Source organism: Bos grunniens, chromosome 2, assembly GCF_055505025.1.
Source record: "Bos grunniens cultivar Pamir isolate PY7600 chromosome 2, Bosgru_T2T1.0, whole genome shotgun sequence".
Taxonomy (NCBI): domain Eukaryota; kingdom Metazoa; phylum Chordata; class Mammalia; order Artiodactyla; family Bovidae; genus Bos; species Bos grunniens.
The window spans coordinates 62416276-62434808 of NC_141166.1; positions in this window are offsets into that span (position 1 = coordinate 62416276).

The window sequence follows — 18533 nt, forward strand, 5'->3', positions numbered from 1 at the left end:
AGGCTCAAGAATATTAAGTGAGCTTCCCAAAGTCACACTACCAGTGGACAATTGGAGGGTTTAATTCAAATTGGTCTAAATCTGGACTCTGTTCTTGCTTTATTCTGTGCCAGCCAAAGGTGACTGACAGCTTAAGCTGACAGTGGCTATTTGAACATGTTCATCACAAACCTCAACAGAAACTCATTCATTTAAGTCACTAAAATTATACATTATGCAGAAAGTTGTTAGAAAAGCTAATAAAACTGCAACCTCCTAACTCCTGGAAATGTGAGTATGAAATGGTGAGAGATTTTACTGCCAAAAACTAGAGGGGTGGCCAAGGGGAACTTGGCAAAATCTAGAAGTTTTGCTCCATTATCGCTGAGATCTGACAAAGAAATTTGCACTATAAATTATTTTGACTTCCTAGAGATATCTTCACAGATAAGATTTTGAAATTTGAAACTATAGCAAACAAAAGGAAAAATGAATAAGAAATGATATGATTATTTTTCATAGCCATTGATAAACACCGAATGACTACAACATCATAAAAGTGATGCTGAGTTTGGGAACAAAACTGAAGAAATTGGACGAATCTTGTTCCTACACAGCTAGAGTAAGAATGAGAGATAGATAAAGAAAGTAGATAATTTAAAATCTAATGATTCAAGTGTATGGCTTGGTATCTAGGGAGATAGATGCTAAGGTAGATGTTTTGCTTTGATCACTGATGTAACCCAAGAATCCGGCACAAAATAGATATTCAGTAAATACCTACTTAACAAAAGAAAACTAGGGAGCACTTATTAGGGACATTGCATGCAGATTTGGTAGTGAATGGGTGGCAAGGAGATGTGAAGTTTCCTGAGAGGGAATGATGTCTTTAAAAAAAAGAGAGACAAAGAGTAGGAGTTAATCTGGTAGTAAGTGATGACTGAGAGAATGATATATGCAATGGTCAACAAGAGATAAATGAGTGTAGACATCTACTCCCCTGGGAAAGAAAATACTTCCACAATCTTGGTGTACAGGCTCTTGGGGCCAAGTGCAGAGGCTGAATAGGGAGGCAAAGAAAGTGGTGAATGCTTTTAGCAAGGAGTGGAAACCCTTGTGAATGCTTTTAGCAAGGGCTGGAAACCCTCTGGGTTAGATTTCTGGTCTCTTGTGATGATTAAAGCAGGATTTTTCATAGTCCATAAAAAGGAGTCCTTTCTTAAGAAAATTTTTTAGATGCTGGGATAAACAAAGCATGTTTGTTTGTTTAACTTATAGATATTTAACAAATCCATCAGATGGAAATTTTGCATACATCATTTTTAAGCTTGCTTGACCATAAGAACTAACTTAGGAAATCAGTTTAGAAAACCTGGCCTTAAAGATGTACTAAATTAGCTGCAAAGCTCAAATCTGTCCTACTTTTTGGTCAGTTCAGGAATTTGCTGGGCGCCTATGAAAAAGACTGAGTACATACTGTGTGTTGACTGCAAAAATGCCCAACCTAAAAGTTGAGAATTATGTTTTATTCAGCAACAAAACCAAGGAATTAAGCCCAGGACACAGCCTCTCAGATAGTTGTAAGGAATGGCTCTGAAGAGACGAGGGAGGAGCCAGGATATATGGGAGTTTTTGAAACAAAGACCAAATAGTTGGAACATCAAATGATTACTGTTAATTAAAGAAAATCAGATATCTCAAGTTAATGAGTTTAGAACTTTTCTATATATGGAAAGATGCAAGAGTCTGGGCTCTCTGAAATTGCTATGCACCTCAGCTCTCTGGGGCCAGTGTCTTGTACTTTCTCATCTTGAGTCTCTTCAGGGTGCTTCTTTGGGGTGGGGCTTCAGTGGCTGATGGCTTGATGGCAGGCATCCTGGTTCTAGCCTGAATTCTCTCAGGGCTCATATATGTGGAGGCTGTAATGTGTTGGCTTGAAGGCTGCAACATTCTTTGTTTACTGATTTGGCAGGCAACACTTTTCATTCAAAATGGCTGTGGAACAGACTATCTTTTGCGGTTAGAGGGAGCTCTGGACACACATATGCCATGAATCATAGATCTTTTCATTACACTCTGCCATATGACCAAATCTGTAAACCTTAGTTTAAGCTTCAGATTTCTACTTATCCAGTCCTACTGGTTTCAGATTCTTGCTGGAATAGATAGTTGGCCAAGCCCATCACTGTTTCTAACTCTAACAAAGTGACAGTGAAGTCGCTCAGTCATGTCCGACTCTTTGCAACCCCATGGGCTGTAGCCTACCAGGCTCCTCCGTCCATGGGATTTTCCAGGCAAGAGTACTGGAGGGGGTTGCCATTTCCTTCTCCAGGGGATCTTCCCAACCCAGGGATCAAACCCAGGTCTCCTGCACTGTAGGCAGATGCTTAACCCTCTGAGCCACCACGGAAGCCATATTCTAACAAAGTATCCTTTCAAATGCCTGGAACTTGTTTCAGCACATTCTGTGATGTACTTACCACCAGAGATGCCCCACTCCTGACTTACAAAAATTATGATTCTATGGTGAAAGTGCATGCTCAGTCACTTCAGTCATGTCTGATTCTTTGCCACCCTATAGACATTAACCTGCCAGGCTCCTCTGTCCAAGGGATTTTCCAGGCAAGAATACTGGTTGAAGTGGGTTGCCATTTCCTACTCCTGGGGATCTTACCCTCGATCTAGGGATTGAACCTACATCTCTGCTGAACTGGCAGGCAGATTCTTTACCACCAGTGCCACCTGGGAAGCCCAGGTGCATACTATTCTTATGCTGAGTCTGCTATAGATTTGAAGCTCCTTATATATGAAATGTGAACCGTGAACTTCCTGATGTTCAAGCTGGTTTTAGAAAGGGCAGAGGAACCAGAGATCAAATTGCCAACATCCGCTGGATTATGGAAAAAGCAAGAGAGTTCCAGAAAAACATCTATTTCTGCTTTCTTGACTATGCCAAAGCCTTTGACTGTGTGGATCACAGTAAACTGTGGAAAATTCTGAAAGACATGGGAATACCAGACCACCTGATCTGCCTCTTGAGAAATTTGTATGCAGGTCAGGAAGCAACAGTTAGAACTGGACATGGAACAACAGACTGGTTCCAAATAGGAAAAGGAGTACGTCAAAGCTGTATATTATCACCCCGTTTATTTAACTTCTATGCAGAGTACATCATGAGAAATGCTGGACTGGAAGAAACACAAGCTGGAATCAAGATTGCCAGGAGAAATATCAATAACCTCAGATATGCAGATGACACCACCCTTATGGCAGAAAGTGAAGAGGAACTCAAAAGCCTCTTGATGAAAGTGAAAGTGGAGAGTGAAAAAGTTGGCTTAAAGCTGAACATTCAGAAAACAAAGATCATGGCATCCGGTCCCATCACTTCATGGGAAATAGATGGGGAAACAGTGGAAACAGTGTCAGACTTTATTTTTCTGGGCTCCAAAATCACTGCAGATGGTGACTGCAGCCATGAAATTAAAAGACGCTTACTTCTTGGAAGGAAAGTTATGACCAACCTAGATAGCATATTCAAAAGCAGAGACATTACTTTGTCAACAAAGCTTCGTCTAGTCAAGGCTATGGTTTTTCCTATGGTCATGTATGGATGTGAGAGTTGGACTGTGAAGAAGGCTGAGCGCCAAGGAATTGATGCTTTCGAACTGTGGTCTTAGAGAAGACTCTTGAGAGTCCTTGGGACTGCAAGGAGATCCAACCAGTCCATTCTGAAGGAGATCAGCCCTGGGATTTCTTTGGAAGGAATGATGCTAAAGCTGAAACTCCAGTACTTTGGCCACTTCATGCAAAGAGTTGACTCATTGGAAAAGACTCTGATGCTGGGAGAGATTGGGGGCAGGAGGAGAAGGGGATGACAGAGGATGAGATGGCTGGATGGCATCACTGACTCGATGGACGTGAGTCTGGGTGAACTCCGGGAGTTGGTGATGGACAGGGAGGCCTGGCGTGCTGCGATTCATGGGGTCGCAAAGAGTCAGACACGACTGAGCGACTGATCTGATCTGATCTGATATATGAAAAAGTCATACATCACAACAAAACCAACCATCAACCTTTGAATAATACTCTTTACAGAACTACTGATCATGTACCCTGGTGTCTGGCCCCTCAGTGAAGCCAGAGATCTCAACTCTGGTCCTCTAGATCTGGGTACATTCTCTCTGACTTTCAACCCTACCGTATTGTCAAAAGCTGTCCTGCTTTGAAACAAAAACATTTTGAACAACACAAGAGGAAAAAAAGGCATAGATGTTATTAACATTACAACATTAGTTTTCACAAATATAATGTACTTTAAAAATGCAACTTGTCATTTTGAATTATGGTTTTCTCTGGGTATATGCCCTGGGGCAGGACTTCTGGGTCATGCAGTAGTTTTACAGTTAGTTTTTTAAGGTATCTCTACACTGTTCTCTGGAGAAGGCAGTGGCACCCCACTCCAGTACTCTTGCCTGGAAAATCCCATGGACAGAGGAGCCTGGTAGGCTCTAGTCCATGGGGTCACTAAGAGTCAGACACAACTGAGTGACTTCACTTTCACTTTTCACTTTCATGCATTGGAGAAGGAAATGGCCACCCACTCCAGTGTTCTTACTGCTGGGCTGCCGTCTATGGGGTCACACAGAGTCGGACACGACTGAAGTGACTTAGCAGTAGCAGCAGAAGCACACTGTTCTCCACAGAGGTTGTATCAATTTACATTCCTACTAACAGGGCAAGAGGGTTCCCTTTTCCTCATACCCTCTCCAGCATATATTGTTTGTAGACTTTTTTGATGATGGCCCTTCTGACTGGTGTGGGGTGATACTTCATTGTAGTTTTGATTTTCATTTTCCTAATAAATAGTGATGTTGATCATCTTTCCATGTGCCTCTTGGCCATCTGTATGTCTTCTGTGGAGAGATGTCTCTTAAAGTCTTCTGCCCATTTTTTCACTATTTTCTTTTTTTGTTATTGAGCTCCATGGACTGTTTGTATATTTTTCGAGTCAATTCCTTGTCAGTTGCTTCATTTGCAAATATTTTCTCCTATTCTGAGGATTGTCTTTTCATCTTGTTTATGGTTTCCTTACCCCTAATGTTCACTGTAGCACTATTTACAATAGCCAGGACATAGAAACAACCTAAATGTCCAAAAGATGAATGGATAAAGAAGATGTGGTACATATATACAATGAAAAATTATTCAGCCATAAAAAGGAACAGAACTCTGCCATTTGCAAAGACATAGATGGACCTGGAGACTGTCATACAGAGTGAAGTGAATCAGAAAGAGAAAAATCATGTATTGATGCATATATTTGGAATCTAGAAAAATGGTACAGATGAACCTATTTCCAAGGAAGGAGTAGAGCACAAACCTAGAGAATGGACAAGTGAACATAGAGGGAAGATGAGGGTGGGATGAATTGGGAGATTGGGATTGACATATATACACTACCATGTATAAGACAGATAGCTAATGGAAGAGCTGCTATAAAGCACTGGAAGCTCACTTAATGCTCTGTGATGACCTAGAGTGGTTGGGATGGTGGGTAGGAGGGTGGCTCAGGAGGGAAATGTATGCAGATGGCTGATTTACTTCTTCATACAGCAGAGAAGTCTTCTTAGGTGGCTATAGTGGTCAAAAATCTGCCTATCAATGCAGGAGACCCAGGTTTGATCCCTGGGTCTGGAAGATCCTCTGGAGGAGGGCATGACAACCCCCTCCAGTATTCTTGCCTGGGAAATCCCATGGACAGAGGAGCCTAGCAGGCTATAGTCCATAGGGTCACAAGAGTCAGACACAACTGAAGCGACTTAGCATGCACACGCAGGCACAGCAGAAACTAACACAACATTGTAAAACAATTATATTTCAATTTTAAAAAATGCAATTTGTTTTACCAAGCTACAATATTTGTTCTTACACGTTTGTTGACTCTGGTTTATTTTGCTTCTCCCAGATCATTGCTCTTAACTGGGGTTTATCTTCACAGGAGGTGATGACAACCCCACTGTCTTCAAATTGCCTTCTCTTTAGATCAGTGTCCCTTTCTCTGGTGCTTCCATAGTAGCTGACTCTGCCTTCTTCAGTCATACGTAATCTTCACTTCTTATCTTCCCAAATGAACGTCTTTATACTCCTTATTCATCAGATTTCTTTGAGCATATTTTAGATAAGCTTCAAGGTCATATTTTGGGCATCTGATAAAAATGTCCTCAATGGTGATTGCTTTTTGCTAAATTCCTATTACATGTCTTATAAATATTAAGACTATTTCTAGAGAATTGGTTTCTTTAACAGAATTAAATTTAAAATCCACAGATACACACCCATATTTATATATACACATTTTTATATTTCTGCATTATAATTATCATGCTTGGTCAAGCCTGTTTTTGTTTAGTTTTTATTTTTGTTTTTCAATTTTCTCTAGGCACCAATAATGGCTTGTAAAATATTTCCACTGAAAATCTAAAAACCCTTAATTTGAGGAATATTACAATGATGTTATAGCAGATAACCAATAATTTCCCCAAATCTAATCTAAAACTACCCATGAAAGTGAAAGTGAAAGTTGCTCAGTCATGTCCGACTCTTTACAACCCTATGGACTGTAGTCCATGGAATTCTCCAGGCCACAATACTGAAGTGGGTAGCCTTTCCCTTCTCTAGGGGATCTTCCCAACCCAGGGATTGAACCAAGGTATCCTGCATTGCAGGCAGATTCTTTACCAGCTGAGCCACAAGGGAAGCACTAAAATATTGATACCTGTACAGAAAGATTGAGTTACCCTATATTTAAGCCCTAAGTAGAGCTTGCCCTTCTGCCTTTGTGTGTATGGAGAGAGCCAGTCAAGGCCAAGAAGGATACTGAATCCACTTATTACTAAGCCAAAGGGACTAGGAAGAGAAAGAAAGGAAGATGACAATTCTAGAAAAGCTGTACTCAATCTCAAGTTGAAAAGAACCAGGGAGCCCAGGCACCAGGTTCCAGGACCATTTGGTCTGATCTTTCACTGATGGTTTGAGTTATCAAGTGTGGCTCTAACTTGTACTGTCAGTAACAAAGAGAATTGACCTATGGGTGAGAGAGAGTCTTATTTATGATTCTAAAAAAAGCAAGCTATGTTCTGGCCTTGGCTTGAAGAAGCATTTGGTGAGGAGTCAGGAAAGATGCTGTTGGAGACTTTGGATGGTCAAGGCAATTATTTATATCTTAGAGCCCCATGTGCAGAAGCCAAAGTAGGGGCTCAGATTGAAAGGACGGAGCTTTGGAGTAAACATGGGGCTGTTGCTAGCCAAAATTGTGGCTTTCTCTGCCCACAGAGGCTGAATAAAAAATATAGAGACAGAGTTTGGAGGAAATAGAAAGGTGGCTTTAATTCTCAGCTGGCAGAGAAGGAAATGCAATAGGCTCATGTCTCAAGAACCGTGTCCCCACTCTGGGAGGATTCTAGGGGCATATACAAGATGAAGGCTCTCAGTCAAGAGTTGGTGATGAGGAACAAAGGGGTTAGGATCTCGATTTCTTTCTCTTTCTTTGTTTCAAAGACAATCATAGGCTGGAGTAAGTAACCCAACAGTTGCACTGACAGTTCCATGGCTCTGCAGCCTACTTTTTGATATGTAACTACAAGGGGAAGGGTGGGTGTTGTAAGGGTAAACACTAGACACAGGATGTATTTAGCACAAAGTCAAAGGAAAATAGGTGTGAAGTGTAGATCCCGAGTTAGAAGCAGTTAAAGAAAAACTAGGAATGTTCAGGTCTGTTCATTGTTCTCTTTATCGTCTTTGTTCTCAGGAAAGGGAAAGAAAAAAACTAATTCCTCTTTTCTTTTTTTCCTTTTCACTACAACATGGTTACCCTCCATATTCTATTCTCTCAGCCAGTGTTGAGGGGCCTCAAATGAAAATTCTACTATAGTATGAAATTTTAAGATGGAAAGAGAATTTTTATGATGTTAGTAGAGTAGTTAGGATAAATAAGGCTTCTCTGGTGGCTCAGATGGTGAAAAATCTGCCTGCGATGCAGGAGACCCAGGTTCAACCCTTGGGTCAGGAAGATTCCCTGGAGAAGGGAATGGCAACCCACTCCAGAATTCTTGCCTGGAGAATTCCATGGACAGAGAAGCCTGGCAGGCTACAATTCATGGGGGTCACAAAGAGTCAGTCATGAATGAGTGACTAACATTTTAAGATAAAACAAAATCAAAGGTACAAGAAATATTGTGTGTGTCTGAGAGGTGATAAAAGTAGAGGCAGTATGTGGCTTGAAAACACCTTAGCCTTCTCTGCAGTTTGGGGGAGAATAGCATGGCAAAGGTCACTGCTCATCTCAAATTCTCTGAAGACATCTGTAGCGGCAGGAAGGGCCAAAGACGTTCCTGAGTCTCTCTTCAGGAAAAGGTTGGAAAAGGCTTTGACAGAAAATTATGTGATGGGGGACTTATCCTCACTTGGTTTGGGAATCACAGGTGTACAGATAAGATGCCTTGGATACTGGGCATCCTTATGGGATAAAATGTTACATAAAAGGTAGAATAGTCTCTTCAAGAATTGGTTCAGGGATAACTGGATATCTACCTGCAAAAGAATGAAATTGGATCCCTATCACACCATCCCTACCTCACAACAATCTCTTCAATTCAATGTGATTGAAGAGTAAGATTGACTCAATACCTCCTCTAAAAATGTTCAGGATCAGTCTATTTCAAATATTTAAAGAAGAATTAAGACCAATCCCTTAAAACTCTTCCATAAATAGAATAAGGGCTACCATTTCTAACTCATTCTATGATATCAACAAAATTCTGATACCAAAGCCAGCCAAATGCATCACAACAAAACAAAATTACAGTCCAGTGTCCCTTTTGCAAATAAAGTGCTTTAAATATACTAGCAAACAGTCTAGCAGCATATTAAAAGGATTATATCATGATCAAATGAGATTAATCCTAAGAATAAAAGAAGGTTTCAACATATGAAAATGAATCAATGTTGCATACCAAACTGTTGAAATGAATGAAGAAAAACACATGATAATTTTTATTAATGCATACAATGCATTGAACAAAGTCCATTACCTTTTATGACTTAAACAATTAAGAAAAATAGAAGTTAACTTCCTCAACATGATAAAGGACATTTACAAATACTCAGAGCTTCTGTTATGCTCAGTGGTGGAAAAGTGAAAGCTTTTTTCTTAAAATCAGGGAAAATAAAATGTCTGTTTTGTCATTCTATTCAACGTTCTACTGAAAATTCTAGATACAGCAATTAAACAAGTAAAAGAAATAAAAGCTATCCACATTGGCAAGGAAGAAGAAAAAATTCTATTTACAGATAACATGGTCTTTTATAAATAAAATGGCCCAAAATTCACACATACACACAAAAAGTTAGGGTTAGTAAATGAATTTAGAAAAGTGCAGGGTATAAGATCAACACTTAAAAATGAGCTGTGTCACTATATGCTAGAAATAAATAATCCAGTAAGGAAATTGATAAAGCAATTTCAATTTGTGATAGCATCATAAAGAATAAATGCCAGAAATAAATTCAAACAAGAAGGTTCAAGATTTGTACACTGAAAACTACAAACATTGCTAAAAGAAATCAATAAAAACAAATAAAAATACATCCCATATTTGTGAACTGGAAGACAAAAGATTGTTATGATTCAGTATTTCCCAAAGCAATCTATAGATTCAATGCAATTCCTATCAAAATTCCAATGACCCCTTTTGTAAAACTGGGAAAGTCAATCCTAGAATTTATATGAAATTCCAAGGGGTTCTGATCTGAACAGTCAAAACATTATCAGAAAATAAGAACTACATCAGGGGACTTACACTACCTAATTTCTAAACTTACTACTAATGTACAATAGCCAAACAGTGTAGTGCTGGCATAAGAATAGACCAGTGAAATGGAATGAAGTTTCCAATTTACCCTTCTATATACAGTTGATAATACGGGTTTGAACTGTGTTAGTCCACTTACACATGGATTTTTGTCAATAAATACTTACTATAGTTCTTCATAATCTGAGATTGTTTGAATTCCCAGATGTGAAACCACAGATACATGGGGCCAACTGTAAAGTTATAAGCAAATTTTCTGCTATGCAGAGGGTCGGTGTCCACTCACTAAGTTGTTCAAGGCTCAACTGTATTACCATTTTTTTTTTTTAATGAGGGTGCCAAAGTGATGCAATCAGTAAAGAACAGCCTCTTCAACAAATGATGGTTAGATAACTGGATATCCACTTGAAAAAGAATAAAGTTGGGCCCTTACTTCACATCATATGCAAAAATTTGAGTAGAGAGCTAAATATAAAACCTGAATCTATAAAGCTTTATAACCTTCAATTTGACAGTGATTTCTTAGATATGACATCGAAAGTGTAAACAATAGAAAAGACAAAATGTGCCTCATAAAAACTCAAAACTTTTGTGCATCAGAAAAAACTAACAGGAGACTAAAAGACAACCAAAACTGTGGGAGAATGTGTTTGCAGGTCATATATTTCATAGAGACTAGTATCCAGAATACATAAAGAACTAGTAGCACTCAACAACAACAAAAAATGATAATCAAATTTTAAAATTGGTGAAAGACTGAGACAGACATTTTCCCAAAGAAGTTGTGCTAATGTCTCAAAATTTTTAGTTTTTGGGTAAGTACAAATTAAAACCATGACAAAGTGTGGCCAGAGTCAGAACAAAGGAAAACATGTATTGTCAAGGATGAGAACCTCAGTTTCTTGCTGATAGGTATATAAGATCGTGCATACCAGAACAGACACAACTACTGAAATCAACAGCTAAACCACACCTCCAAACCCTACCAAGTAAGAAATTTGTTAATCTTACTCATAAATAAAAAAAAAACAAGTTCATATTAGTGTAAGACTATAGAGCATATGTGCACAGTTATGTATGGTTGATTTATGTAAATTGGGATTGAAAGAGTCATATGTTCAATAAATTCTGGCTTAATAATGAGAATGTCTATACAGAATTTCTTCTAATTTCACCGCTATGACCTCTATAGCTGTAATAGTCAATGAGGTAGTATATTATATTAAAAACTGTTTGACATTTTTTCCCTGTCAGTGAATTAACAACTCCATAGGGAGGAAAAGTTACTCAGCAATAATACTTCCTTTAATTTATACAATAATACTATGAGATGGCATTATGTCCTCACTCTTTGAGGTTTAGATCATTTAAGTAGTTTGTCTAATGTCTAATGTCTAACATTACATAGTAAGTGACCAGGAATCAAAGCTTTCTATATCCTGCTCTTCCTGACAAAACATACTACTCTCTATAGCTCTCATAGAATATTCACCAAAGAAGTACCATTAAATTCTCACTATCACATGTCTTTTAGAAGATAAGTCCATTTATTCTCTTTCTCGGAGGGGAGGAAGTTGGAAAGTAGTATAGGAAATCTGGCGGGGAGAGCCTGACATGCCCAGGACCCTACTTAAGAATACACAGGATTTCTGTGCACAAGTTTCACCCCATCTTCTGGTACCTGTTTCATGGGTAAGTGGAACTGCCACGGTCCTTCTTACCTTCTGGCCTATCCTTAGGCTAGGGAGGGATCCCTGCTTTCTGATCCAGCTTCCTCAGAAGCCTCTTCTTGGGCATGTTCTTTCAATGGGTTGGAACTAGAAATAGGCAATCTGAACCTCAGGTTACAGTTATGCTCTGCAGTTATTTTATCTCAGTAAAGTTGATATTACTGGTATCTCAGTAAAACTGGTGACTACACTTTATTTGGCCAACAGGTTTTTTGTTGTTGTTGTTTTTTGTTTTTAAAGTGTCTTCTAATATTTTGAACTCTGGAGAAAAGAAAAGATGAGGCTTGGTATCTCAATTTTCCACAGATCAAAGACCAACCCTCAAAATGTTTGGTGCTTGAAGATCATCTGTAACTTTAAACTATGGGCTCACATTTGCCAATATTCATGAAGAACACTGAAACATTTAGGATATCTGAAATCCCAGCATCCCCTCTCAATACTTGTTACCAATATATTGAAAGCACTAAGAACAGTCTCTGGCACATAATAAATACAATATACATATAATGAATGAAGAAGCAATCTAAAAAGAAGACCAAGATTTATGCACAAAATATTTACTGGAGCATTATGTGCCAAGACAAAACCATTGGAAACAAGTGTCTTACAAACAGAGTACTTGTAGGCCTTATGATGAATATCTATTATTCAATGAAATAGGCAGCAAAGACTTGCACTTATTAAACTGTAATGACTTTTTAAAAAATGGAACTGAGGAGGACTTCCCTGGTTGTCCAGTGGTTAAGAGTTCACCTTCTAATGCAGCAAATTCTGGTTCAATCCCTGGTCGAGGAACTAAGATCCCATATCCTGTGGGGAAACTAAGCCCATGAGCCATACTAGAGAGCAAGTGTTCCAGAGCCAAGAGAAAGTCCATACACCACAATAAAGATCCAGTGCAGCAAAAGAAAGACAGAAGTGATACAAAACAACCAAAAACCAGGACATACAGTTACTTTATTTGCATGTTAATCTGCTGTAGATTAAAAGTACCTATAGGAAAGATACAGACTTACTGGATCAGATCAGATCAGTCGCTCAGTCGTGTCCAATTCATTGCAACCCCATGAATCACAGCACGCCAGGCCTCCCTGTCCATCACCAACTCCCGGAGTTCACTGAGATTCATGTCCATCGAGTCAGCGATGCCATCCAGCCATCTCATCCTCTGTCGTCCCCTTCTCCTCCTGCCCCCAATCCCTCCCAGCATCAGAGTCTTTTCCAATGAGTCAACTTTTTGCATGAAGTGGTCAAAGTACTGGAGTTTCAGCTTTAGCATCATTCCTTCCAAAGAAATCCCAGGGCTGATCTCCTTCAGAATGGACTGGTTGGATCTCCTTGCAGTCCAAAGGAATCTCAAGAGTATACTCCAACACCACACTTCAAAAGCATCAATTCTTCGGCATTCAGCCTTCTTCACAGTCCAACTCTCACATCCATACATGACCACAGGAAAAACCATAGCCTTTACTAGATGAACCTTTGTTGGCAAAGTAATGTCTCTGCTTTTGAATATGCTATCTAGGTTGGTCATAACTTTCCTTCCAAGGAGTACGCATCTATTAATTTCATGGCTGCAGTCACTATCTGTAGTGATTTTGGAGCCCAGAAAAATAAAGTCTGACACTGTTTCCACTGTTTCCCCATCTATTTCCCATGAAGTGGTGGGACCGGATGCCATGATCTTCGTTTTCTGAATGTTGAGCTTTAAGCCAACTGTTTCACTCTCCACTTTCACTTTCATCAAGAGGCTTTTGAGTTCCTCTTCACTTTCTGCTATAAGGGTGGTGTCATCTGCATATCTTAGGTTATTGATATTTCTCCCAGCAATCTTGATTCCAGTTTGTGTTTCTTCCAGTCCAGCATTTCTCATGATGTACTCTGTATATAAGTTAAATAAACAGGGTGACAATATACAGCCTTGACGAACTCCTTTTCCTATTTGGAACCAGTCTGTTGTTCCATGTCCAGTTCTAACTGTTGCTTCCTGACCTGCATACAAATTTCTCAAGAGACAGGTCAGGTGGTCTGATATTCCCATCTCTTTCAGAGTTTTCCACAGTTTACTGTGATCCACACAGTCAAAGGCTTTGGCATAGTCAATAAAACAGAAATAGATGTTTTTCTGGAACTGTCTTGCTTTTTCCATGATCCAGCGGATGTTGGCAATTTGATCTCTGGTTCCTCTGCCTTTTCTAAAACCAGCTTGAACATCAGGAAGTTCACAGTTCACATATTGCTGAAGCCTGGCTTGGAGAATTTTGAGCATTACTTTACTAGCGTGTGAGATGAGTGCAACAGTGCGGTAGTTTGAACATTCTTTGGCATTGCCTTTCTTTGCGATTGGAATGAAAAGTGACCTTTTCCAGTCCTCTGGCCACTGCTGAGTTTTCCAAATTTGCTGGCATATTGAGTGCAGCACTTTCACAGCATCATCTTTAAGGATTTGGAATAGTTCAACTGGAATTCCATCACCTCCCCTAGCTTTGCTCATAGTGATGCTTTCTAAGGCCCACTTGACTTCATATTCCAGGATGTCTGGCTCTAGGTCAGTGGTCACACCGTTGTGATTATCTGGGTCGTGAAGATCTTTTTTGTACAGTTCTTCAGTGTATTCTTGCCATCTCTTCTTAATATCTTCTGCTTCTGTTAGGTCCATACCATTTCTGTCCTTTATCGAGCCCATCTTTGCATGAAATGTTCCTTTGGTATCTCTGATTTTCTTGAAGAGATCCCTAGTCTTTCCCATTCTGTTGTTTTCCTCTATTTCTTTGCACTGATCACTGAAGAAGGCTTTCTTTTCTCTTCTTGCTATTCTTTGGAACTCTGCATTCAGATGTTTATATCTTTCCTTTTCTCCTTTGCTTTTCACTTCTCTTCTTTTCACAGCTATTTGTAAGGCCTCCCCAGACAGCCATTTTGCTTTTTTGCATTTCTTTTCTATGGGAATGGTCTTGATCCCTGTCTCCTGTACAATGTCACGAACCTCATTCCATAGTTCATCAGGCACTCTATCTATCAGATCTAGGTCCTTGAATCTATTTCTCACTTCCACTGTATAATCATAAGAGATTTGATTTAGGTCATACCTGAATGGTCTAGTGGTTTTCCCTACTTTCTTCAATTTAAGTCTGAATTTGGCAATAAGGAGTTCATGGTCTGAGCCACAGTTAGCTCCTGGTCTTGTTTTTGCTGACTGTATAGAGCTTCTCCATGTTTGGCTGCAAAGAATATAATCAATCTGATTTCGGTATTGACCATCTGGTGATGTCCATGTATACAGCGCGGGTGCAGGAGGGCCTAGAGGAGCTGTCCCACATTGAAGGTCAGGAAGGGCGGCAGTGAGGAGATACCTCTCGTCCAAGGTAAGGAGCAATGGCTGTGCTTTGCTGGAGCAGCCGTGAAGAGATATCCCATGCCCAAGGTAAGAGAAACCCATGTAAGACGGTAGGTGTTGCAAGAGGGCATCAGAGGGCAAACACACTGAAACCATACTCACAGAAAACTAGTCAATCTAATCACACTAGGACCACAGCCTTGTCTAATCCAATGAAACTAAGCCATGCCCGTGGGGCAACCCAAGACGGGCAGGTCATGGTGGAGAGATTTGACAGAATGTGGTCCACTGCAGAAGGGAATGGCAAACCACTTCAGTATTCTTGCCTTGAGAACCCCATGAACAGTATGAAAAAGCAAAATGATAGGATACTGAAAGAGAAACTCCCCAGGTCAGTAGGTGCCCAATATGCTACTGGAGATCAGTGGAGAAATAACTAACTCCAGAAAGAATGAGGGGATGGAGCCAAAGCAAAAAGAATACCCAGCTGTGGATGTGACTGGTGATAGAAGTAAGGTCCGATCCTGTAAAGAGCAATATTGCATAGGAACCTGGAATGTCAGGTCCATGAATCAAGGCAAATTGGAAGTGGTCAAACAAGAGATGGCAAGAGTGAATGTTGACATTCTAGGAATCAGCGAACTGAAATGGACTGGAATGGGTGAATTTAACTCAGATGACCATTATATCTACTACTGTGGGCAGGAATTCCTCAGAAGAAATGGAGTGGCCATCATGGTCAACAAGAGTCCAAAATGCAGTACTTGGATGCAATCTCAAAAACGACAGAATAATCTCTGTTCGTTTCCAAGGCAAACCATTCAATATCACAGTAATCCAAGTCTATGCCCCAACCAGTAACGCTGAAGAAGCTGAAGTTGAACGGTTCTATGAAGACCTCCGAGACCTTTTAGAACTAAGACCCAAAAAAGATGTCCTTTTCATTACAGGGGACTGGAATGCAAAAGTAGGAAGTCAAGAAACACCTGGAGTAACAGGCAAATTTGGCCTTGGAATACAGAATGAAGCAGGGCAAAGACTAATAGAGTTTTGCCAAGAAAATGCACTGGTCATAACAAACACCCTCTTCCAACAACACAAGAGAAGACTCTATACATGGACATCACCAGATGGTCAACACCAAAATCAGACATACTGGAGAGTGTTCTAAATTGGAAATCTGAGTTCTTATCTCCCCATTCCTTCCCAAAGCCATCTCTGGAATAACACAGTAATCAAAGGGAACCACCTGTTATCAGAGTGGCAGCTGATAGCCAGACCTGGAGTTCACTGCAATGGACTATCCTGATAAGGGAATAAAAGGGCCAAAACTCAGACCAGGTTCTTTTCACTAAATCATTCACCCTGAACACTGTTGCAGCCCCCTGGGTGAGACTCATTCTTCTTACTGACACAAGTGGCTGTGTGTGGCAGAGCCTGATTCTAGCTCTCCTGAGAGTGACCACAAGTGTATGTCTTCAATTCTCATACTACCTAGTAAGAGCTGATGGATCAAGAATGGAAAAGAAGGTTTACTTCTTCCAGATTATGTGGCTCAAACACAATTCAATTTGCTTTAATAGGCAAGAGCTTAGTTGGTTAAAAGAGTAAAGATATGATTTATTGAGCAGGAATGCAATCAAAATTAACTAGTTGTGATAGAGTTTGCCTCTAATAGCCATCAGTAGGACCCATTTTGCATCTTCTGTCTAGGATAAAGTTGGGGAAATGAGACACTAATACTTGATGCTAGAATGGATTTTACCCTCTGGTTAGTGAACCTCCAATGCCTAAAGGACTCCTGGCATATTTGTGCAATTCACATATCTTAGTCTCTTTAGTATGTGAATTGATACCAATTAGTCCACTCAATTGGAGAAGGAAATGGCAACCGACTCCAGTGTTCTTGCCTGGAGAATCCCAGGGACGGGGGACCCTGGTGGGCTGCCATCTATGGGGTCGCACAAAGTCGGACACAACTAAAACGACTTAGCAGCAGCAGCAGCAGCAGCAGCAGCAGTCCACTTAAATGGCCCCTACATTTTGCCTGTTGGTCAATTCAAACAGTAGGGCTATAGCCCAATAATCTTTATCAATCTTTCAAAGACATTTAAATATTTGATTGCAGATTATCACAGGTGTTCATGGGACCTATATGTAGCAATTATTCAAGGAACATAGCCATGTCCCCTTATTTTGGGAACAAGAAAAGCAAAGAGATTCAAATAGGAACAATAGACAGGCTGTTTATTGTCACCCTGTTCATTTGACATATACACAGAGCACATTTTAAGAAATGCTGGGTCAGATGAGTTACAAGCTGGAATCAAGACTGCCAGGAGAAATATCAGCAGTCTCAGATGTGTGGATGATGCCACTCTAAAGGTAGAAAGTGAAGAACTAAGAAACCTCTTGATGAGGGTGAAGGAGGAGAGTAAAAAGCTGGCTTAGAACTAAACATTTAAAAACTAAGATCATGGCATCCAGCCCCATCACTTCATGGCAAAAAGAAGAGGAAAAGGTGGAAGCAGTGACAAATTTCTTCTTCTTGGTTTCTAAAATCACTGCAAATGGTGACTATAGCCTTGAAATTAGAAAACAATTGCTTCTTGGCAGGAAAGCCATGACAAACATAGACAGCTTGTTAAAAATCAAAGACATCACTGACAAAGGTCAGTATAGTCGAGGCTGTGGTCTTTCCAATAGTCACATAAGGTTGTGAGAGCTGGACCATGAAGAAGGTAGAGCAACAAAGAATTGATGTTTTCAAATGGTGGTGCTGGAGAAGACTCTTGAGAGTCCCTTGGAAAGCAAGGAGATCAAACCAGTCAATTTTGGAGGAAATCAACCCTGAATGCTCATTGGAAGGACTGTTGCTGAAGTTGAAGCTCCAATACTTTGGCTACCTGATTAAAACAGCTGACTCATTGGAAAAGACTCATGCTGGGACAGACTGAAGGCAGAAGGAGAAGAGAGCAGCAGAGGATGAGATGGTTGGATGACATCACTGATGCAATGGACATGAACTTGGGCAAACTCTGGGAGATGGGGAGGGACAGGCAAGTCTGACCTGCTGCAGTCCATGGGGTCATGAAGAGTCGGACATGACTAGGTTACTGAACAGCAACAACAAAAGAGTGCTCTAACGTAAGTAGTTGCATTGTTCAGACAGGAAAAAAACCAAGGATGGCAGAGAACACAGTATCCTTTCCAGCTGGAAAATGTGACTTGTCTTCTGCCAGGCTCTGAATGATGATCTGGAGCGCAAGTAGCTGTCATATTTGACAAGTACATATGAATACTTGTTTAGCATGGCATTCAAAAGGCACAGCCATTTTGGAGAGACTTGAAGCAATATCTCATAAATTTTAAGTACATACCTTATAATCCACAGAGAAGGCAATGGCAACCCACTCCAGTACTCTTGCCTGGAGAATCCAATGAACCGAGGAGCCTGGTAGGCTACAGCCCATGTGGTGGCTAAAAGTCGGACACAACTGAGCAACTTCACTTTCACTTTTCACTTTCATGCATTGGAGAAGGAAATGGCAACCCACTCCAGTATTCTTGCCTGGAGAATCCCAGGGACAGAGGAGCCTGTTGGGCTGCCGTCTG